Raw genomic sequence first — 23698 nt, 5'->3', positions numbered from 1 at the left:
CCACACAATAAAGCCCCAAACTAAGGGGATTTTGCGTTTTCTCCTTCTTCTTCTTCTTCTCTTTCTTCTTCTTCTTCTTCTCATTCTTATTTTTCCTGCCGCCTATCCCACTAATAACATGTCTCCCCATTGGACATTTTACAGATACCCGCCAAATCTTCACCTGCACGACCCAATGAAAAACTCGCATACACACACAAAATACCCATACCTTTTTACTCTGAAACATTTTCAGTACAAACAGCTTGTCTGCCTGTGGCCTAGTGGGTAAGGTTACAGTCTTGAGAACACAGGGTCCCAGGTTCAAGCCCAGCTAAGAACATGTTTCTTTAACTTGGTTTTACCTTCACTAATAATTGTCTACTACTTCTCAATTATTGCTTTTGCACCATATCTACCAGCCGTTCCCCGAACGTATACACTGTATTATGACGTACCGTCTGCACGTTCAATTGTTAACCGGCTACAATATTGCAAAGCCATATGGATTCGACGGGAGCTCTTCTGTGCTTACTCGCCTGTGTTCTTCTTTAAAACCACGGACAGGTTTGCTAATGATATTTCACGCATTGCATAGCTATGTCATGGTGCTGCCCTAACAAAGTGACAGACTGGTAAACCTCCAGTTGAACGATTGAATCCCGCCTCGTCCTCAGGCAGATAATTTCCTCTTTTACACTAACGTTCTCTTACGCTTATATTTGCTTTACCAAAACTCACTCATGGCCACCCATATGCATTTCATGACGGCAAATGTATTCCTTTTATTAAAAAGTTACACCAGTTCACCGCTGTGCCATTTCTACTAACTACATTTCTTCACTTGGCTACCGTACAAAACCTTCTTATCAGCAAACGCCACGTTTCTATCTTCATATTACCTCGCCCTGTTCTCTATCTAGCCACATACAAACAATTACTACATATGTACGTTCTGCAACTCCCCATTAAAACATTACATTTAAAATCATGATTCACTCATAATTATAACTACTAGTACTGAACATGAAAAAAACACGGCAGTGCAATAGATTTCACATGTTACTTAACCCTCCACTTTAACAACTAATGCTTTATAGCGACTGTTATATATACCGTTCGATAAGGAATATAAGCTCGCTCATGGTTACTCCATTTACTTCGCACTATACTCCGTGATCATGTCAACCTTCACCTACATGCCCATTCTACTAAAAACATACTGTTTCAGCTACGCAATTTCATAATTTCAACCTAATTTCTCTCACACTGTTGTTATTTTCTCATATGCAAAGCCTGCTGGGACATATGCGTCTGCTCCTATTCTCCACTATCATGTTTTCCGGTTCTAGTTTAGCAAAACAGCGAAGAGGATTCCTACCTGCAGATAAGCCTATCAAAATGCCTTATAAACCTTACAAACACTAAAAGTGCATCTCCACGAAATAACAGACAACGGAGCAGGACAGAAGGCTACACAACTTGAGACTTAGGGAGTTATAATTCTACGGGCTTGCTGATTCTTTTGTCAGTCAAGGCTCGTTGGATGGACGTCAAATCCGTGAGTACATACACTGGCCATATTTCATCTGTGTTTCTGATGCGTTTACGCTTACGCCACCGCACCCTTTCTCACAGCCACTATTTTACATATATAGCAAACCGAAACTGCTGAACGGTACACGCTCATCAGACTGTATACAAATGCACACAACGATAGCCATAATCCACAACCATTTCTTACAGGGTCACTTCGCATTTCTCACTCTCATAATAAAACGCTTTGCAAAAAGAAATGATATCTCATAAAAAACACGTTTTCAATGTACAAAAGTGCCAAGTTACTCAAATGTATTGATATCAAAATGACGCCAAGTTACGGTACTACAAACAATATAGGCTATCTTGCCTCACCGAAATGACATAAGATGTATTTCAAAGCAATGCTACCCAATATTTCCTCAGTTCTTTCAAGTCACTTGGCCCTGTGTTTTGTAATCTTACCATTTTACAATGTCATGCAAATTCTGTGTCAGATCAAAGAGTCAAATATTTCGAATTGCCTCATGGAACACATTGAAATTAATGTACAAACCTGCTGCTGAGTAACTACAGGAAGCATGTTTCTCCAGAAAACATGTTTATACTTGCTTCTGAACTGAATTTGAGTACATGTGCAAGTTATTGTATATTTGCTACGTACAATAAATACTGCATGTTCAATACATATTGTACATACATACATAGACAACTTCTTTATCCCCATGGAGACATTTCCCTCGCAGCATGTTACATTCACATTTACGAACACACACTTATACCAAGAAACATACTATCATTCACGCAACTGAAAGGCTGGGCAGCGAAATACATGCATACCAATACAAATTGGACATATACACGCCTATTCAATCAATCTTGATTGTGAGAGAGCCATCCATACATATGTTTGGCCTGTCCATGTAGTGCATGCTTATACACAGGGCCAAGTGACTTGAAAGAACTGAGGAAATATTGGGTAGCATTGCTTTGAAATACATCTTATGTCATTTCGGTGAGGCAAGATAGCCTATATTGTTTGTAGTACCGTAACTTGGCATCATTTTGATATCAATACTTTTGAGTAACTTGGCATTTTTGTATGTTGAAAACGTGTTTTTTTATGAGATAATATTTACAACAATGGATGCTTTAGGGGTATTTGGAGAATTTTACCTTGTTTATTTATACACTCTAAAATCAAATGCGTCAGCTCTGACACAAAGATAATGATAATCATCTCTATCTGTCTCCAGATTTGTGTCAATTCAACCCATATCTTTTCACGTGATTTCATATTTTGTGTTTTTGTTTACATGGAATTCTATGTCAGATGAAGTAGGGAGAGTTAGCACACATGGCACTAACTTGATGTGAACACAGCACATTTTATTTTGTTCTTTTCACATTTTTTATCTACTTAACCTATGTTAAGATAAATTGATTTTTTCTTGTTTGAAAAAATAAAAAAGATTCTGGAGACACCTGGCACAAAAAAGTTATTATTTCAGTTAACCTGAAAAACATATTTTTCAGTGTAAACACCTAGTTGGTGGCTGAATTAAAAGGTGTAAATAACTGTGAGCACATGCAGATTTAAAAAAAAAATGTTAGACTAACTTATTTAATGTCAGTGAAACATATTTCTTTAAGTATACTAAACCACGTACTTAAGTTCATGTCTGAGCCATTTTCTGTGTTTGCTTAACGTGGATTATCATGCTGACAACAGTCACCATTTTTAATTCATACTCGCAATACATTGTAAGGTACTCAACTTTTTACTTTTAAATAGCCTACATTCTACTAGCATTACAAATCACTTGTCAAACACAATGAGGTCAAAATAAATGTTTTATATTCAATTTAATTCAATATATTCAATATAACATCTCTAGTTGTAATGATGGACTTTTATTATGTTAAATGAGGATAGAATATGTATGTTATAGAACTAGAAATGGGCAAGTAGGCACACACACACACACACACACACACACACAGGGTGAGAGAGAGAGAATAGGTCCAGATTCTGTCCCTGTAAGGCATATTCTCTTTCCATTTCACTCACTCAAACATCGACACACACACACACACACACATGCACACACAAAGGAGAGACATGTGGGAGAAAGTGCAGAGCAGAGCCAGACACTTGTTTACAGATAAGCGTCTCAGGATGCAGGTACAGGTGTGTGTAAGGCAAAACACATCTTCAATCTTTGTCCACTATGCTATTCTTTGTTTTAAATGGCACCTTTTTGTAAAAGAATGGCAATCCCCCTCTTTGCTGATTTACAAGATGATGAAAGTACTTGAGGTAACAGACATTGCACTGACTCTTCTCACGTGTTGTCTATTCAAATGTGTCTGCTGTAGAAATACAATCTAACCATGTCACTTTGTTTATAATTGTGTTTATAAGCTAGTTGTAATGCAGTTCTGTGATCTAAGGACACTGCAATTGATCCTTTGATTTCTGCATGCTTTGTTACTACATTTACATAATGGTAAATACCCAGTAATTATTGGCCGTTCATATTACGTGAAGTTATGTGAAGCTAACTCTTGCTATTTCTGAACTCCTACTGAATTCATAGCACGTAATTTTCTGTCCACCCTATAAAGTCTGTTTATTCTGGCATGTTATCTATAGTTTGGTGAGTGGAGTCAGGCAATCCAGTGAAGATGTCCCTTTTACTTAACTTTACTTAACCACTCTGCAATCATTTGCAATAACGTCCCTTAAACAAATGGAATTCTACAATAAAAAATTGAATAAAGACTGCTTAAACTGAGAGGGATTTGCAGTCAAGATTGTGCATGTTATTGTACCGTCATTTGCACAGTTCCAGCGTAGGTTATTGCAAAAGGGCTCTTGTATTAGTTATACCATGACTGCAGTAGTCTCAGTCAACTCAATGTATATAGGAGCACAGACAGGTTTTCGTGTGAACAAATGTTGCGAGGCAGTTGGCATACAAAATACTTTATTTTTTTCTAGCCTTAAGCTAAATGCTTGTTTACATCTTGAAACAGTCTTCTCACTATATCTACTAATCCTTATTACTATTTGCAATTTTCTCATTAATATTATCTTTTTAATACACTTGTTTTCTTTAGACAGATTATTTGTGATCCTTGTGAAAATTATGTTTCTAATACAGGCTCTTTTTGTCAAAGCTAAACTTTAAATAATTCAACACATCATTCAAAACTCCAGTTTCATCTGTCAGGTGAGTTATCATGGAAGCAAGCACAACACATCACACTTCCCATTGCTCATTTCTCATCCCACATCGTCTCCGAAGTTACACACTCCCGTGCGGCAAGCAGGCAATGGTAGAATGACTCAGCAGAGCCTGAAAAATAAACATGAGAAGCAAATGGCTTATTCATCATGGAAATCACTCAAAGCATTTGCTCACTATGGGGCAAATGTAACTTACCTGGGACAGTTTGTGCTGACTGCAATCTCAGTTGTTGTTTATATGCCTTCACTCCCTCAAAACACTCCTCAATGGCACATTCTATCAAACCTGTAAGGCAGACAGCTTGCTCAGTGAGGAAATCCTAGCATCCTCAAAAAAACTGAAAAAACGAATGGTCTTGATAACTAGTGGCTTCAACTAATAAGTAAGTAATCAATCATTTCCAGTTCAAACCCCGCCCTGGGCATGTCGAAGTGTCCTTGAGCAAGACACCTAACCCCTAACTGCTCTGGCGAATGAGAGGCATCAATTGTAAAGCGCTATGTAAATACAGTCCATTTACCATTTGCTAAGTAACATTATATGAGACCATCTGTCAAATAAATAAATATTCCATCCCAGATTTTTAATCTCCTTTGTACAACTGAAAGATTTGTCTATTTACTTCATTACAATGTTAATTGAACTAAATCCAGAATTAACGGGAATAAGCTGTATGTTTTGATAAACAGCACAATGCTTCTGCATATCTGTTGAAAAGATCAAAGCAAAATATTGTGTTTATTCCCCCTTTACAGTATCAGGAACCCTGTCGAATAAATTTATGTCATTGATTTTTGAAATCATGTTTGTCAAAATAGCAAATCATCAGGGAATATCTGATGTCAATATTTTCAGTTATCAAGTATCAAGTGCCAGTTGGATTTCTGATTAAAGAAATAAGCAATAAATTACCTCTGGGTAAAGGAATGGTAAAATGATTAGTATTATTGCATATCAACATGAGTTTTGATAAAAGCAAAGTATCTCAAATGTGAAAGTACAAAGTAATAATGTGTTTATACAGCATATCAACTACATTCTATTCATTTCTTAATTGCTTGCAATAAATTATAGATTCCATGAAGGTGGCCATACCTCTTTTTCTAAAATCGTATTGAAGACCCAACATAGTACAGAGCCTAAAATGTCTTTGGATTCTCTATAAAACTAATTTCTGTATGCTTGACTCCCAGGCCTCTTACTACACCTCCAAAGTGTTGGAGAGATGAATAGGGAACATCTATAATCAAACATTCCATACTGGGATGAAAATGGGGAAAAGATATGCCAGGTTTATGATGTAAGTTCTTACATATCTATCATGAATGGCCCATAAAGCCTATTCATAAATAGTACATCCAATCAAACCATTGCCAGGATCTATCACAAAACTACCCCAGACCTTTGTCAAGTCTGAATTTTTATTAGCTTGTTAGTGTGTTGGTTTTAAGGCCACACTGTCATTCATGAAATGTAAGTCTTACTTACCATAGGTATCGAAGTCATGCAAGTCACGGTAAGCTGAGACAAAGAGACATATATGTTCAAGGATCTGTGATTAAAATTTATCTTTGCATCTTAGCTTCTGCATTCAATGAGTAGCCTAATTGGTCAGTGGTCTTAAACTAAGACTTGAACTAAAAATGGACTTGAAGATTAACTGTGAAAAGGAACCAATAAGAGTGGACCAAAATTCATAAAGAAAATAGCTTTTAAAAATCATATTTAAATTCTGAAAACAAAAAATCTTTTAATGAAACATGAACTTACTAGAATCTTGGAAAAAGAGATCGAGTCCAAACAGCAGGCACGTTTTCAATCCATAACTTTTTTTTTCTTCCCAGCAATCTGAAAATTTGATAAAATGCAAGTAAGGGTTTGTCTCAGATTCATAAGAGTTCATGAAAAATTGATGGGCTAAATATCCCAAGTAACGCTGATCATTCTGCTTCATGCATTATAGAAACTTCACGATGCAAATTGACCAAATAAAAAAAATTGTTTCCCACCATACCTTGATCATTCGAACAGATGTAGAAAGCTTCTGCAAGTTTCTTTTTATAGCAGTCTGTAAATTGCATAATAAAGAGCATAAGTATGAAACATTTCAAATCAAAGCAACATGTTATTATAATGTAGCAATGTTGATATTATTTATCTGGAGACAAATTTCCATCAGTGTCCAGAATACACCTTGAATCTGAATGAGAAAAGGCCATTTTTAACTAATTCAAAATGTCAAATTCATATTTATCTACTTTTACAACTGATTACTCTCCATAATATGATAAACGGGAACTACAGGAGAGCTGTGGCCACTGCATTGTTTCAGCTTCAATGTTGAGGTCTGAGTATGACAGTTGTTGAAAAATAGAAAGTGAAAGGTTTTTAACATTTGATGATAGATCAGATAGAAGGGGCTGTTGTTGGTGATTCACTATTTGGGTAAACTGAAGATTGTAGAGCTGGTTTCCCACACTGCTTCTTCCTGAAACAATTTACAAGTAGTGTCATAATACCAAGCTTACTGTAAAAAATGTACCTGCAATCTTCGAAAATGGGTCTGCAGTGCAGAAGTATTCCGAGAGAAAACCTGTGGGTGGAAAGGGCTTTGGATATGAATACTCTAGAAAAGCAAATATAGCGTAATTTTATATGTGGGAGACTTAAATTCTAATAAGGCTACTTTACTCCCTTACAGTGTATTCCTCTCTCTCGCTCTCTCTCTCTCTCCCTCTCCCTCTCTCTCTCTCAGGGAAAATGCAGATTGTCAATTTTGTGTTGGGCCAGGCCAAATTGGCCATATGGGTGACCCGGAAGCACCAGCTAAGGGGAGCAGGCCCAACAGAGGTGTTAATGTGGTTGCGTTTTTTGTTCCGAGCAAGGATACGGCTGGAGTTTGAATATTATCTGTTGATTAATGATTTGCCTGGTTTCCAAGATAAGTGGTTTATTCAGCAGGTTCTGTGTGCAGTAGTGGGCAATACATTAGACTTGAAGGTTTGAATAGGAGACATGGGGATAGTGGTGTTGGTTTTTAAGTGTTCTCTGTGTGTGGGGCTGGGGTTGGTTTCTCTTTTTTTTTTTCTTGGTAGGGATTTTGTTTTTGTGGCTGCAAAGTGATTAAGACTGTGATTAATAATAAACAGGGTTTTAAAAGTCAAAAAGTTTCTCTCTCTCTCTCTAATCTCTAATTTTTTTCTTATATTAACATTAACTTAATTTAAGACTGAATGCAGAGTAGCCTACCACAGGAAACACAGTATGCATCTAGAGCTGGGCGATATGGACAAAATATCATATCATTATATTTTTAAATTTATTTAGCATTATATCTATATTTGACTGTCTTTTGATTTTCCAATGCAAATAACATGAGAAGTAAACTGAAGTACACTGCAATGGTAGAAACATCAAGATCAATCAAACTGTTGTAATAATCAATCAATATCACTTCATTAGAAACATGAACACTGACTGATAAAATAAAATTCAAAAACTGGATAGTAAATACAAAATAGAAAAAATGTGTAAGTAAGAAACTATCCACAATATTCAAGCAAACAAAAAAGAAAAGAAATTCTGGTTTCAATAAACCAGATCAACGATTATGGAATGTTATTATATTGATTTTCTTAAGCATAATCACCGCCATACAGTGTAGGCCTATCAGCTTTCTTTAATCTTTTTTTCTTTAATCATCTCTGATGCAGTAGTAGCCAAAACATCAAAACTTCAGAGACCATGTGAACAATAAAAAACAGTAAACAGTCCTATCTATTGGGTGTTGATATGACCTTGCAGCTTCCATGTGAACACATCACATCACAGAAAAGAAAGATTATTATTACACTTGATAACTGTCAGAATGATTTATTGCCCAGCCCTACACGTTAAGCTGTTCCTTAATCATTTCAAAGTGCAGCCAGATGCAGCAGGGACTGAGAGGTTTCACTTGGCTCCAACTCCATCATATGTTTCCAAAAACTTGTCTGCACGTCTTTTCCACGATGTCATGTCACGTCACATTTAATGAAATGGTGCAGGTTTAATTCAAGACTGACAAGTCACCTTAAGTTTATGTTGCACAACTTATCGATTTCTTTCAGAGGCTGACATATTGTGCGGTTTGGGTTTGTTTTCCTTTCATTTTATACAACAATAAATAGTTTAGCATTTTTAAAAATGGTAGTGCTTCACTTAACTTGTACATGCTTTACCGTACTGTTACAATGTGCAATTTACAATATTCATTGGATGAAAAACAATAAAATACCATTGAGGTCAGTATTGCAAAATCACATACCATTGCTGAACATTGGTAGCCTATATCGAAAAATACCATACACCAGCCCTGTATGCATTAATAGCTGAAGTTCAGCAGCCTACCAGCAAACAGCGCAGCAGCCAAGAGAAGACAATATGCAGATGCCATGGCTCTTGGTTCAGTGTTGCGTCCCACTGTTCTGTTCCTGAGGTGTAGAGTGAAGTTATTTGTCCTGTCGCAGTTATATAGATGACTGAAATAAGAATTTGACTGTACAGGAAAGATGAGTCCACCCCTTTCATTGGCAAAAATGAAAGTGGAACTTAAGATACTACAGGTATATAAGGCATCTCCTACTTCTGCAGCACATTACAGAGTACAGTGCTGACCAGTTATTCAATGTAATGTAAGTACCTGTACTTTCAGTTTCCAGTCAGTTGAAGAGAGGCTGTCTTATAATTGAGTCATTGTACACAGTGTAAAATAATGTCCTGATTTAAAAAATTTGGTACCAGTAGCCTACAGTAATCTAAATGTGGTGTCTTTCTTTGTTCTCTTTTATTTTGTTACTTGTTACAGTAAGCAAATGCAAATGGCCACCAAAAACCCTCTCCTACTCTTAACCATCTTTCTGCTCTTTGGTGAGTAAATATGACTACATTTTTGCTTTTGTAGTTCATGCTGTGTTGAAATACTTTGTGGAAGCTGCTGTATTATCAATGTGCATCAACAGCTAAAATTCCTCACGTATCCGGCATGTAAAATGTATTTATTTAATTTAATATGTTGATTGCAAAAATACCAATGATCAATTAAATATCCAAATTTATTCTTATAGCAGAGAAACCCGTTGGATCAACCTTTAACAACACGTACAACTCACAACCAGATTAAAACTAAGAGATTTATTGAGTTGAAAGTAGAAGTCCGCAGAATATTTTTCAAAAAGAAACAGGGATAAAAGACAGATGCCAAGATTTAGGTGAAGGGACTCAGATGGCTACTCAAAGGTAAAGACAGCCCCCCCTTTATTGTAGTTCAATGAGGGGAAGGGACACTAGAATCAATCAAGGAATATTGATTTCTTCCCTTTTATATATTATTATTGTGTACAATACGACACATCATTTTAAGGTAAAAAGAAATTGACTCTCACCTGGTGAGCATTATGGTGACATTTAATATAAAGGATTTTCAAATCTTTTTGGGAGGGTCAGCTTTGGCTATTATTGAAATGTTTGTGAGCTACCATGCAGAGACTAGATCAGGCACTAATTAAACCAAGTTAAAAAGCCAGTAGTAACACCTTGTCCTCTGTTTTATTCTAGTGTAGCCAACATAGTACCTATACAGTAGATTAACCAATTTTAAGGTATGGAATTCTCTTAGAGTATGAGGTATGCCAGTATAAGGTTTGCCATACACATGCACACGCACACGCACACGCACGCACGCACACGCGCACACACATACACACACACACATACACAAGCACACACATTTACATCTGTAATGACTAGCCTCCTATTGCCTCCTCTGTGTGTTTTATCTCTAGGCAGCTCTGGCCTAGCCCTTTGAAGTTGCCTAGGGCCCAACAGAGGCCAGATGGTAAATTAGAGGTCAGACACGCATATCATGGCAGAGAAATAAGTTTAACTCTAATTTTAGGATTTGGCAGCAAAGGATGCTGGGGGTTCTTGGACCTGACAGGTGAGTTTTTGTGGTATGTTGACCATTAATTTAATCTTTCTTTCAGTGCTCGTCATAGTACTTGGTAAAAAATGTTTCCTTTCAAAAAAAACTTTCCAGGGTGTGGAGCAAACAGGCTGTTCTTCCAGTTTTTATAATTACCAAATGAATCTTGCTGGTGCCTTTCAGTTTATATACTTGAAATATTTTTTTTCATGTGTGTTTGACTTTCTGTTGGTTCACATTCCATTTCTGAAGTAGAGAAACTGTGTCAGTTGCAACATGCCCACAAGTTGGAGATCAGCTGAAGCTATATTCTGTTTTCCCTTTCCATGTTTGGAAGCACCTGGAATTGCTTGATTTCAATTGATAATTCATTGGTGTAAGAGATTTTTTTTTTAAGTTACCCCTACTTGCATCCCTGAGGCACTCCTGTCACAAAGTTATGCAAGTAGTAGAACTTTTCCAAAAAATCACTTATTGTTGTCCAGCCCATATTGCACCAAGTAGCATTCCCAACCCATCTGTCATTATCTATGATAATTAATTGACTTCTAAGGTATTTAGAAAACCTATTGACCTTATATTGTCCTTAATTAAAATTCTCTGCTGATACCCACAGACTGCGTCCAACTGGAGATGGCTTCTGCAAGTTTGTATTGTGAATTGAAATCTGGCTCCCCAAAATTCTGGAAAGGTCTGGATTTTGGAGTGGGGGGCTATACTACTTCTCCGAAATATGATGCGCAGTACAGTAGTGCTTTAGCTATTTTTCTTGTGGGTGTGATTATTTTAGAACCATATCCTGACTTTCAAATTATAGTTCAATATTTGATGTGGACTGGAAGATTAGATGACCAGTCTTATGTGGCTTACATTAAGATGACTATTCCCAAGACATTTGACTGCACTTTATATGAAATATTGAGGAATGTATATTTAAGTTCCAGAACAGAGGCCTTGAAAGGAGCATCACCGAGCCCCTGTGGTTGCTATCGCTATTGCAACCTTTCACGGTGGGGGGTTTAGGCCACAGGTTCAGGTCCTGACATCACATGGTGACAGTTGGCTTCACCAGGGGTAGTGCTGGTTACTGTTACATTTCCCATTATCATCTGCTCTTATTACTCAATTCTCATCTAGTGTTTAAATGGAATGGATCATATCCTGTTCATGCATTAAATTTGAATGCAATTATTTGGCTGACACAACATGCAAAATAATTTTAAATGTCTGAGGAAATGCTCTTCTTATTAACAACTGAACAGATGTGCCTGTATAACTCTTTTGGTAAAACAATGTGACTGCTACTGTGAATTATATAGCTGGTGTAGTTGACAGGCTCAAGTCATAAGCATTCATGGATTACACCTAATTGAACAAAGTGGAACCTAACACATAATAATTATTTCAGTATACCTAGACATAAATTGCTCAATATTTTGTAAATGCAATGTAAGTGCAGACATAAACTCTGAGAAGTACTCTTCCTGCTGCAGTCATAGGAACATTAACAGGCATTATATCACAAAGTCCCCAGTTTTATTTCCAACCAATGATTCATGAAGTATCTATGGCACATTTTGCTAATATCTCAATTGTGCGGAGGATGGACAGGTGTAATTGAATTTGTTTTTCGCTTTTTTGCTTGCTAGCTAAACTAGTTCAGGAAATATTGAGTTCAGGGGGTATTTATGTTATACTAAAACACCCGAAGACCAGACCATTAGTCATATAATATGTAATGAGAGCATGGGCATTGTATAGATATAGGGTTTGCTGCTCCAACACATCCTTTTTTTCCTGAATGACACACCTTCTATTCCAATGTTTTTTTTAATGTTTTTTGGATATTTTCCAGAATGCGTGCTGACTGAAGGAAAAGCTGTCTTGATGCGATGTTGGAAAGGTATGACCCAGGACATGTGACCAGATAGTTATATTTTGATTTGCATAGTTATTGCCAGACTATTAGCTATGTAAATTGATGTCAAGACATATCTACTAAGAATCATAACAGAATTTTCTTTTAATGTCTATAGTCCCATGTGTTATTTTTTACTTCTCTTAATTTTAGGTACTTTTCAACATTTATCTGAAATAATTCAATACGACTATGGCATGCATTTAGAGCTAATCACCACCACCCTGCTGGAATCTCTCTTCGACTGCTATGACAGTGAACATTTCACTTTGGGTAAGTTTACATATGCAACTGTAGCAATAATATAACAAGCGCAAATCCGCAATAGCTGCGACCGCACACGCGCATGCATCCATGTGTGCATACATTCATGCACACACCCTCACACAAACATGTGACCTGTTCTTTGGCTCATGACCAACCTTTCCACAAAATTTTGTGCAAATCTGTGAATCCATTCAGGAGTTATGTGTCTTTTTGTGATCGGCCACGCCCATCGCCACGCCCCCTCTTGGTCAATCGGCCTGAAAGTTACTCAGCACTACCTTCAGTCATGACCAACTTCCATGCCAAATTTCAGCCTCCTCGGGCAAAAACTGTGGCCGCTACGGGGTGGGACACTTTTGTGGACCAACCGACTAACCGACAGACAGAGCTATAGAGCTGAGGTCACAGCTAAAAACCTGCAGGAACAATTTTATTTAGTGGGATGAAAGCTGCCAGAGAGGATTGATAGGTCACCATTTGGTTATGTCATTTTAATATACCTCAGGTATTCAATCACAATGTGGCCATACATCTACACAGTCACAGTCACACCCAGTCACAGTGCAGCAACAGTAGCATATTGCATTGCAGGTTATGGCTCACTGTGTGAACAAATACTTCAGCTCTATTACAGATTGTCCTCATCTGAGAGCTGCTGCCATGCCTATCATGTTTACAACAATGAGATCCTAACTGTCACAAAAGCTAGGTGGCACTTGAAAATTTGCCAGTATATAACATGGACTATCTGTGACAAAAACCAAATGTTGGAGCCAAATCTGAAATAATGCCATCACTAACACTTGTTAAGTATGACGTTTTTTACCATGATTTTGAGCCGTCCCAGGTGCCCCGGTTTGAAACTATCAGCACACAATTGATAATTTCAAACCAGGGAATGTACGACAAGTGAGAACGGCAATGAGCAAAAGCCAATGAGAGTGCAGGAGGAAACCAGGGAGAGGATAAATAATTAAGTCTTTCTCTGGGGTCCCTCCAGGTGAAAGATCTTGTAATTTGTGAACCTTGTCTGCTCTTGATTGTGTAGTGTAAACACCACTATGTCAGCAAGTCAACAGATCACAAGAAAGAATGTTGTGTTATGTCAGCGGTATAGTGATTTTGGTATATCAGAAGTCTTGTTATGCAGGAGGTTAAAGGCGTGTCAGTCCTTAATGTGTCCCAATGTCTTTGCAGACTGCATTTTTACCACAGCTATTGAGAGGGCACTGTCAAATGTCTCCACAATCATCACGGAATACTTTCAACACCCAGGTATAATCTTTCAAGTGGTGGTTTTCTGTTAAAACTTGGAAAAATCAGGAAAAATAAAGATGCTATAACCAACAATGCATTGAAGAAATAATATATAATTTTCAGATATTAATTAGTAGTTCGTTTTGCAGATATTTTTGAAATTAATTTGATTTCCTAACATTCCAGACTATGTCAATTGCTGGGCAAGAGGAACTGCGAATGGTGTAATAGATTGTGCAAGGGATCCAGCTTTTTCATTGGGTAATCATACTTCATTGACTTATCACACCTCCCCGAATCAATTAATAATATTGTATTAAAGCTGCAGTAGGACATTTTTAAAAATCAAGAATGGGAACAGTCATGCTTAATTGATAACAATCATAGAAACTGCTGCTGTGAGAAAAATCCAGCACCATACGTGTTGACATACCAAAGGCTGTAGAAGAAATATGGAGAATATGACTGTCACTGTGATCCATCACCCATTCACTTTCCAATGTTTTGTGAAAATTGTATTGAAACCACATAAGTGCAGATTTTAGAACCAGAGACTGAGCAGTTGGGGAAAGGGGGGACCCTTATATGATCATTAATTCCAGGCTGCATCCAGGCACAGTGTAATTGACCTTCCTCAGCCAGTACTACCTTTCCCTGATTAGTCCAAAAATGACATGATAACTTAATAATTCCAAACAGGCAGAGACATTAGATTAAGAACAAATACCTAATGAGACAACATATTCTTTTAGGAAAAAAATAATTGACTGTATTTTGACAATGTTGGTACCATTGAAATGGGTGGCTGAAGGACCTTTACTGGATCCAACTGGTGAACAACGAGTGAAGAACCAAACAAGGAAGTGAGCTTCAAAACCCGATTTTGGTTACTTGGTTTATACTGTCTAATTCTGCATTCTAAAGCCAATAATTCGGCCTGAACCAGTCAAAGAGACACCCCGGTTCACGTAATGAACTAATCAACAGTAAGATTGACCTTGCATGTTCACAAAACACTGCACACAGATCATGTTGCATGACTGGCTGACAAATGACTTGCTCCAAGGCTACATAATTTAAAACAAACCCAGAAAATATAATTGGATGGACCTGGCTGTAAAACTATAATAAATATTGAAGCAATGGAAGAAATGCAGCAGGTTCCAGGAATAATAGGCATTAACATAATTAGTGAAAGAGAGCAAGAGTCCCTGGGTGTCAGCAGTCAAAAAAGGATGGCAGTGTGCATTTTTGCTGTAACTATAGAAGTCAGTACAAAGTCACATACATGTACACCTACCCACCCCTACGAGTAGAACAGTCACTTGATGTCCTTGGAAAGGCACGACTCTTCTCAACACTAGACTTGACAGCTGGATAAGTCACAGTTGGTGAAAAAGATCAAGGAAAAACCATTTGGTCTGTTCAAGTGAACATGTATACCTTTTGGACTAACAACGTATACCACTTTCCAGCACCTTGCTGGGTGACCTTACCTTTAACGTTCTGTTGATGTAACAAAATAACAATCCTCTTGTCAGAGGATTTTGAAAACCACTGCAATAAGCTAGACATGGTTCAGCTGACTGAAGAAACAGATCGAAGCTGCAACACAGCAAATGCTTTCATTTGAGAACAGTTCTCAGGTTATCTAGTCTTAGCAAACAACATCAATGAAGACAAAATCAAAGCCCTGGAAGACTGGCCTGTTCCCAAAAATTCAAGAGAAGTGAGACAAGTGCTAAGGTTTCTGAATTATCATCATTGTTTCATACCCAGATTCGAACGCCTTATGGAACTACTAAACATGCTAGTGGGAAAGCCGGGCAAGACAAGCAACAGAGTTGCAGCTGCACCCTTTATCTGGAGTGCAGAAATGTCAAAATGACTTTGGCAGTCTAAGAAGATGCCCAATGCCAGTGTTATCATACCCAGACTTTAATCTTTCCTTTTAGCCTTCATGGACTATGGAGCAGTGCTAAGATAAAAAGAGGAAATAGCTGAGGCTTACATGAGCTGGGGTCTGCAAGGATCTTAAAGAAATCTCCAAATTATAGTGCATTTAAATTGGAGCTGCTAGTCCTTGAATGGGCTGCAACCAAGAAGTTCAGGGACTATTCTCTGTTCTCTAATGTCACAGATCATAGTCCTTTGAGCTAACCTGGGAGCAACTGAGCAAGTGAATGGCTCAACTAGCCGAATACTACTTTAAGGTACACCACAAGCCAGAGAGAGGGAACACTAATGCTGGTGCCTTGTCAATGATACTTCTACAGCAAGAGGCTGAGAGGAAAGACTCAGAGAAAGACTTCCCAGTGGTGAAGGCAGATGAAGCCTGAACATACTTGTAGCCAGCTAAGGAGGTTGGACCAAGTGACACAGATGTGTAGGTCACTGTGTAAGCTGTTGTAAAGGGAGAAAGTACTGGGCACAGCTAGGATGAAAAGACCCTAATATTGGCCCCATCCTTTTCATAGTGAAGACCAAAACCAGCCAAAATCAGGATCAGGTTTGAGAAATAGGGCCAATATTGAAGAAGTTGCTAATAAGTGCAGATGACTGAAGTTGCACAATGGAGTTTTGTTCCGCAGTATATGGGATCCCCAGGATGGAGAAGAGATGCACTAGCTGGTGGTACTTGAGCCATTGCATTGGCAGCTTTACGGGACCCAGTAAGACCATGGAGGTCACTTGGGCAAAAGGAACACTTTAGAAATGAGGAGGAGGAACTACTGGCTAACCATGACTCAGAACATACTGCATTGGGGATAACTGTGCTGTGCACTGGCAAGGGATGTGTTCCAAAACATCCATTTTCCTATGACCTGCACCAACATACAAGACCACAAATATCAATTTAAGTTCTTACCATCCCCAGGACAATTTACAATGTGAGTACTTCAGTCAGACAATGCACAAAATGTTAAGGAACCTGCCGCCTGAGAAGAAAAACTGAAAGGAGTATTTACTTGAGCTGGTGATGGCCAACAATAGATATGTACATAATTTAACAGGCTATCCACAATTGTACCTCCTATTTGGGAGAGATGCAAGGCTTTCTTTGTGTATACTGGGGGAAAAGACCTAAAAAGAGATGGTGACATTGATAAACTGAATGACTGGGTCTTGATTTTCAAACTGCTTTCACATTGCAACCATTTAGAACATAGCCTACTGCAACTTTAATGCCACTGAGATCATAGCACATTATTGCAATAAGTCAATAGTTGTGGGGTTCTGCACTCTAAAATTCTGTCTCATCCCAGAAGATACTCCACTCAAGCGTAGAGCGAATGGTACGTACGTCTTGTTCTTTAAATATTTGTGGGGAAGCAAAGCTGGGGCCTGTAACACAAATTAAACTGGATTAGGTAAGGAAATTCCAAGTTAGCTGGCTACAGAAATCCTAACCACAGCAATCAGGGATAATGGGTATCACAACGCTGGTTATAAACTCGCTCTGTCAACCCAGGATTACCCACTCTTGTCTTCTGCTATCTACATGTTCACATAAAAGGGGTGGTGTTTGTAGCAAAAAGACAATCGTACAGAATCATGGAGGGAGCAAGAGTCACATATTGCCTTATGTAACATATATATTTTTTAAACTTGTGTCATGGATTGGTGCCTCTCTCTCTTTCACTGAGCTGTGTACCATTGTCTTCTGGTTTTAGGTCTAATTCTTTGCGTCCTGAAATCCAGCATAAAGGCAACAGTCAATTGTTAACCTCCCTCCACAAATGCAGATGAAGAAGAACTTCCAGTGCCTGTTTCCCTGGACTTTACTATCATTTCGTTTTTTAATTTGATAAAGCTTTCTTTTCTAGCAATGTGTCATTAAATGACTGGCTGTAACACGTAACGGCTACTTTACAAATACTAGACTACTTCATTGTCACTTTTGCATTCCCCTTTCTTTTAATGTATGCCACACTATTTAGGGAAATTGTGGTAATTCCATATTGATTGTGCAAAGGTTACCCTATTATAATCCCATGAGTTATTTCCTATTTGAAGGAAAATGGATATCTGCACACTGGATTACAGCTCCCAATATTTTATTTTGGGAGCTGTAATCCAGTGTGCGGATATCCATTTTCCTTCAATCTTCATATGTACTTTTATCCTGCACCTGGCTGAATAACTGGTTGGATGTGCACACAGCTACTCTGCTGTGCTTATTTCCTGTGTGCACATAGGAACAATACAATCCATTGCAAAGACAATATCATTTTGACTTGGAAATCTGTGCTTGTTACTGTTAATCATGGCCATTATTGTATCTCGATGTAACCTCCTGACTGGTGTGGCCTGGCCTACTGAGTTAAACTGTGGTTGCACACTGCACACCAGAGAAGAGAGCTGTGGCTGATCTATAGTCTGATCTATACAGATAGCGGTCTTTTGTCTTGCTTTGTAAAATAAAGTGTTCACCTTTTCCATCATTGAAACTGCCTATCTTCGGTTATTGCCAACGATCATATTATGTCATAATGTGTCATAATGAACAGTTTTTTCCCTTTTTCAGAAAAGCCAATGCACATATACACGAACCCGTATTCACATACATCTTTACTTTACAGGATTTGAAGTTAATGGAGTCAGATAAACATGTTTTTCTCCCTGCGGCTAAATCTAATTCCTTACAAAAATAACTGTTTTACTAAATACATAAGGAAATATTGTTTGTATAATGGTATATTGTACTGTGCAGTAGTTCCCTTAAAGTAATAATCTCGAAGATTTTCATTAAAATAAATGTCTGTTAAGTCACTATCTATCGCTGAATTAGGTAACACAATGGTGATTGAGCCTATTATTATATTAATTTATATAATAATAATAATAATTATTATTATTATTATTATTAATATTAAAATTTATGATTAAAGAACTGGGTGTCTGTGGCGACATTCCCGGGAAAATTAACAAGTGGCGCATAGATAGTGACACGTTTTCCATCACCCATCAGTGGTTGGTCCGCCAGAGAGGGTAGGCGGAGCTAACGCAACAGGCTTGCTCTTCAACTCACTTGTGTTGTGAGCGGTGTACTGTTTTTTCCGGTGTCTGCTAGCGTTAAATGTGTGTATGTGTGTGTGTGTGTGTGTGTGTGTGTGTGTGGGGGGGGGTTATGGAACCCTAATAAGTTTTTGTGTAACATGAGAGGTCATATTATTTGTTGATGTAGATTTCGTATAACATTTGATGACAATGTAACATTACTAAATTACATAGCTATTTGCACAGTTAACGCTGGCTACCGGACCATGTCAATAAATGCAACATTAGTTCAGACAACGTTGCGCACAGTATCCATCTCTCATATCAGGTAACATTGCGTTAGTTGGCTAGCAAATGTAATTAACACGATCTAATGTCAGCTAACAATTAGAAAAAATGCTAGCTAACGCTACCGACCGGTACCGACCTCGCAAACCGTCTCTCGAATGCAATGCTACCTTGTTGCAATGTAGCTAACTAAAGGCCAGTTCAGATCAATGATTCGCAACAAGACTGGGTACAACTTGTAAAATTCCAAGACATCTGATTGTAAACATTCTAACTGCATTTGGCGATTTGACAAGGTGGGTCTTTTGAGACCCTAGGCAACGGCTTCAGAGGCTCTGCAACTAACCAGCTCACACCGCTGCAATTTTCTCTGCAGCATTCTAAAACCGTTTCGTCTCGTTGCGAATCATTGATCTTAACTGGCCTTAAGGCTACCGTTATTTACATTGCCATCAAGTTCATCAGTATATAAGCCGGGGTATAGGTGGAGCAGAGGGTCTGATTTCTGTGTAAAGATGTCAAGCTGGAGAAAACTAAATAAAAGAATACGGCAGTATGGATTAGTGTTGTTATGATTTTATTATGCTTCCTCATATGTTCCTTCAGCCTTGATGCCCTTTTTTGATGAAATCTCCTTTGTTTTTGTTTTATCCTTCTTATTCTGATTGCTAATTTAACACCCAGCTCAGCTTTATTCTCGAACAGTTTAGCTAGTAAAACCAGAAACAAGGCAGTTGTTTCAAAAATATCACACAACAATCATTCACGATGATGATGCACGAGATACATAATTGCACGAGCCACAGCGAATCCCGCAAATTCTTCTCTGCAGTGTAAAGATGTTCATACCGAGCAAAGGGTGGATAAAGAACGTTTGTGGAAATTGATCATGACTAATTCTACCCCAGGTCTGCTACAGCATTTTAACCTGGCTTGGCAGTGTAAAGACAGCTTAAGTTAGCCTAATGTTAGACAATGAATGAGTATGTACATAACGTTACTTGTATGACAACCATTTTTTATTCAGTAAATAATAAGTGTAATATTACATTATTACATTACATTATAGGCATTTAGCAGACGCTCTTATCCAGAGCGACGTACAACAAGTGCATAGGTTCATGATGTAGAGGTGCAAAAGAAACACTCGAGTGAAGTAAGGATCGTAGTGCCAGAAGTGACCACATCGATCAGGACTCCAACCCTGTAGAGTAAGCTTGTTCAGCAGGCAAGAATCCTACCAAGTACAGGTGCCCCAGGTGCCCCAGGTACCAACTGACTGACGTCACACAGGCGACACTGGTTGGATCCGGTTGGATCCGGTTGGATCTATGGGAAGTGAGGTCCAAAAACACACCTGCAATTACCGCTTCTCGCCATTGGTACAAAGAGAAAGAAACTGAAATCTTCAAAATTGTAACTTTAACTACACAGTGCCTATACAATATCCTGAATCCAGGGACAATGTTGGAAAATTACAGAACCTACATTTATATTGAAAATAAAGATAATGGTCTCAAATGTATCAGTTGGTCGTTATACTTGTAGAATTACACTATAAGTGAAGAGTAGCAGAGAAACACTGCATGGAAAGATCTGTTGCAGAAAATGAAAATCTGGACCACAAAATTCCAGCATACACTGCAGAACTGTGAAAGATTTTCATCATTTTAAACAAAAAGTTCTGTTTGAGTATGAGTCTGAGTACACTGATTCCTTAACAGAGCACAACTCATTCAACAACTCGCAATCTTATTGAGCAGATCAGGTGTGCCAAATTAAGTAGGCAGTATACTCCAAACGATGTACAAACCTTGAAAAAGAACCACCGGCGATCACATCACTGAATAGTGTTGTTAGTATACTCCATGTTCTTCTTTTTATGTCAGTCTATGCCACTGGGAGGAGTACAATGATAACAAGGCAGCTGTTATGTATGGATAGACTTTTGTGTCAGGAATCTGAGAACATTTTTGTCTTTAAAGTCTTTGAATGTTTGATCATAAAGACAATATCTTTGCACAAGTTCAGCGACTCTTCCTTCAAAAGTAAATCTCTGGATAAGACCGTCTGCTAAATGCCTGTAATGTAATTTAATGTAACTCAGATGCCCACTTCCAACTAACTGTTAAAAACCAACTTATTGCCAAGTTGCTCAAAAAACTGACCGTGACTAATAAGAAACTACATATTTTATCTAGTGAAAGAGAGGAGGGGGGGATAGACACCCCATTTGACACATACAAGCAGACCCACGCTTCCGCATAGACACACATTCACACCTCAAATGGCTACCCCCACCCAGTTCCTGCTCTGTGTCTTATTTGCAGGCTATGCTGGCCGAGCTCTTTGAACCTTCCTTTGCCTGGGAATGGCCAAATGGTGAATTACATGTCTGACAGGGCGATTCCATGCATGCACATGGCACACATATTGTTACGCATTGGTCAATCATACAAGTGCATGCTAGTCCTTAGTAATTTCTTTAATGAAATTCTCCAAAGATTCTGTAATCACAAAGGAGTGTTCTGCTATAAATGTACAAAGTCCAGATGGCCGGGTCCTTAAGTTTTTCCATGAACTAGACAATTTTCCATCAGCTCCCTTTTCATCGACACAATCTCCATTTTTTTACCGTTTCATCAATTAGGTTCAAAACAGAGCCAATAAAAAAAAAAAAAAAAAAAATGTCTGTTAAGTCACTATCTATCGCTGAATTAGGTAACACAATGGTGATTGAGCCTATTATTATATTAATTTATATAATAATAATAATAATTATTATTATTATTATTATTAATATTAAAATTTATGATTAAAGAACTGGGTGTCTGTGGCGACATTCCCGGGAAAATTAACAAGTGGCGCATAGATAGTGACACGTTTTCCATCACCCATCAGTGGTTGGTCCGCCAGAGAGGGTAGGCGGAGCTAACGCAACAGGCTTGCTCTTCAACTCACTTGTGTTGTGAGCGGTGTACTGTTTTTTCCGGTGTCTGCTAGCGTTAAATGTGTGTATGTGTGTGTGTGTGTGTGTGTGGGGGGGGGGGTTATGGAACCCTAATAAGTTTTTGTGTAACATGAGAGGTCATATTATTTGTTGATGTAGATTTCGTATAACATTTGATGACAATGTAACATTACTAAATTACATAGCTATTTGCACAGTTAACGCTGGCTACCGGACCATGTCAATAAATGCAACATTAGTTCAGACAACGTTGCGCACAGTATCCATCTCTCATATCAGGTAACATTGCGTTAGTTGGCTAGCAAATGTAATTAACACGATCTAATGTCAGCTAACAATTAGAAAAAATGCTAGCTAACGCTACCGACCGGTACCGACCTCGCAAACCGTCTCTCGAATGCAATGCTACCTTGTTGCAATGTAGCTAACTAAAGGCCAGTTCAGATCAATGATTCGCAACAAGACTGGGTACAACTTGTAAAATTCCAAGACATCTGATTGTAAACATTCTAACTGCACTTGGCGATTTGACAAGGTGGGTCTTTTGAGACCCTAGGCAACGGCTTCAGAGGCTCTGCAACTAACCAGCTCACACCGCTGCAATTTTCTCTGCAGCATTCTAAAACCGTTTCGTCTCGTTGCGAATCATTGATCTTAACTGGCCTTAAGGCTACCGTTATTTACATTGCCATCAAGTTCATCAGTATATAAGCTGGGGTATAGGTGGAGCAGAGGGTCTGATTTCTGTGTAAAGATGTCAAGCTGGAGAAAACTAAATAAAAGAATACGGCAGTATGGATTAGTGTTGTTATGATTTTATTATGCTTCCTCATATGTTCCTTCAGCCTTGATGCCCTTTTTTGATGAAATCTCCTTTGTTTTTGTTTATCCTTCTTATTCTGATTGCTAATTTAACACCCAGCTCAGCTTTATTCTCGAACAGTTTAGCTAGTAAAACCAGAAACAAGGCAGTTGTTTCAAAAATATCACACAACAATCATTCACGATGATGATGCACGAGATACATAATTGCACGAGCACAGCGAATCCCGCAAATTCTTCTCTGCAGTGTAAAGATGTTCATACCGAGCAAAGGGTGGATAAAGAACGTTTGTGGAAATTGATCATGACTAATTCTACCCCAGGGCTGCTACAGCATTTTAACCTGGCTTGGCAGTGTAAAGACAGCTTAAGTTAGCCTAATGTTAGACAATGAATGAGTATGTACATAACGTTACTTGTATGACAACCATTTTTTATTC

General features: G+C 38.1%; 1 long non-coding RNA gene across 1 annotated transcript; it reads right to left on the bottom strand.

Moving 5' to 3' along the window:
- Window positions 1–3353: 3353 nt before the first annotated feature.
- LOC135258613 (uncharacterized) lies at window positions 3354–6632 on the bottom strand. Its single transcript, XR_010331040.1, has 4 exons — window positions 6543–6632; window positions 6261–6293; window positions 4968–5057; window positions 3354–4880 (listed from the first exon to the last, which is right to left on the bottom strand). It is a non-coding gene; the product is annotated as an uncharacterized LOC135258613 (long non-coding RNA).
- Between the last annotated feature and the right edge of the window lie 17066 nt (window positions 6633–23698).

The sequence above is a fragment of the Anguilla rostrata genome, chromosome 7, assembly GCF_018555375.3.
Source record: "Anguilla rostrata isolate EN2019 chromosome 7, ASM1855537v3, whole genome shotgun sequence".
Taxonomy (NCBI): domain Eukaryota; kingdom Metazoa; phylum Chordata; class Actinopteri; order Anguilliformes; family Anguillidae; genus Anguilla; species Anguilla rostrata.
The sequence above is the reverse complement of the archived record's forward strand: the minus strand, read 5'-3'. Positions and strand labels throughout refer to the sequence as shown.